The sequence below is a fragment of the Lucilia cuprina genome, chromosome 2 (assembly GCF_022045245.1).
Source record: "Lucilia cuprina isolate Lc7/37 chromosome 2, ASM2204524v1, whole genome shotgun sequence".
Taxonomy (NCBI): Eukaryota; Metazoa; Arthropoda; class Insecta; order Diptera; family Calliphoridae; genus Lucilia; species Lucilia cuprina.
Genome location: NC_060950.1, coordinates 19,295,245 through 19,296,920, shown reverse-complemented (window position 1 = coordinate 19,296,920; position 1,676 = coordinate 19,295,245).

Sequence of the window (1,676 nt, the reverse complement as noted above, 5' to 3'; positions counted from 1 at the left end):
TTGTTTATTTTCACTTTGTCATTTAACAGTTTTATTAGGTTTTTAAATATTCTGATCTCCTGTTCGGAATAAGGTTCCTTTTTCTACAAAAATACAGTTGAAAAACTACTTTTTTATTTTAGCAACAACATAACGAACTAACTGTACGACTGTGTGTATTAAAGATGTTGAAGAACAACACTTTGAGTGTCTGATGCCAAAATAAGAAAAAGTATTTATTTAAAAGGTAGTAAATTAAAAAAGTATGTTAGATGTGAGTACAAAGTTGGATTTGATATAACAAGAATGTAGCAGTTGTTAGTTAGTAAATGGTACGGACTTTTTTTAATGAAAGTTAAAAACTTGATTTATAGTTTTTAGAAGATTTAAATAATTTTTCTTTGTTTTAATCAATTATTTTTTTTTTGATCGCTAATTATTTTGTACTTTTCCAAAATGTCACGAAATTAAAATCGCAGGAATTGTGGTAAAAGAACCAAATTCATAAACCTACATACAGCGCCATCTGTTGTTATTTGCAAAATAAAAATCTATTTACTTTTACACCCACTGTGCTGTGGGTGACATTTTAACACTATTTATCTTCACTTAAATATTTGTGTCTAAAAATAAAGACATCACCTACATTTAAACGATTTACAAAAAAATCTAAAACACTTTCATTTGTTCATCATATAAAATACATATTTTTATTTATTAAATACCAACAATTAAACACTTCACATATGTAAATATATATGTATGTATGGATGTACATATATTAAATTTTATGTCATAATCAGGGCAACCAAAAAGCGCTCAACCAACCAGACTTATCCAACTAGGCCAAATCAATATCGATGTCTTATATTGAAATTAATATGGGTATGTGGATGATTCTCGGGAGAGGACTATAGGCCATTGGATCAATTACATATACCATATGAGAAAAAGTATAAAGGAAAGGATTTAGTAACTAACTATTAGAATTTGGCACCAGAATTTCTCGGAAATCTGATGTGAAAATGATTTGGATATAGCACAGCTTAATCGTTTATTCAAAATCTACTTTGGCCTCTGTGGGTTAAAAATGTATGATTTTAAATGATTAGACAATAATGTCAGGTTATATGGTATAAAGCATAAATTAAGAATCGATCCTTATCGGTTAAAATTGTTATAAATCTTAAAGTAATTTTCTGCAGGAGCTCTAATACCAAGTAAACGGCATCAATAGATAATAATTAAGGAAAATCCGCTTAGGCCTTAACGGTAGGTTGTCAACAGACTGTTAGACGGACTGGATTATATCAAAAAGACAAAATCAATATGTCTAAACGAATAACTGATAGGTGTATTCCAAATATGAGATGTAATACCAACTAAATGGCATAAATTAAGAATAATTATGAAAAATATAAGAACCACTTAGGCCCTAATGTGTTGTCAACAGACATTCAGATGGACACAACTATATAAGATCAGCAAAGTCAAAGGGTTCTGTAGTTTAAAAAGTCTACTTTTTGATATATGTACTCAAAAGTCTACTTTTCGACTTTTTGCATTTTATGCAAAGTCGATTTTTCACCTTTTTTTAAATTTTCGACTATTTTTTACTTTTTTCTACTATTTTCGAGTTTTCGACTTTTTCCGACTTTTCGACTTTCTTTGACTTTTTTCGACTTTTAGTTACAAAG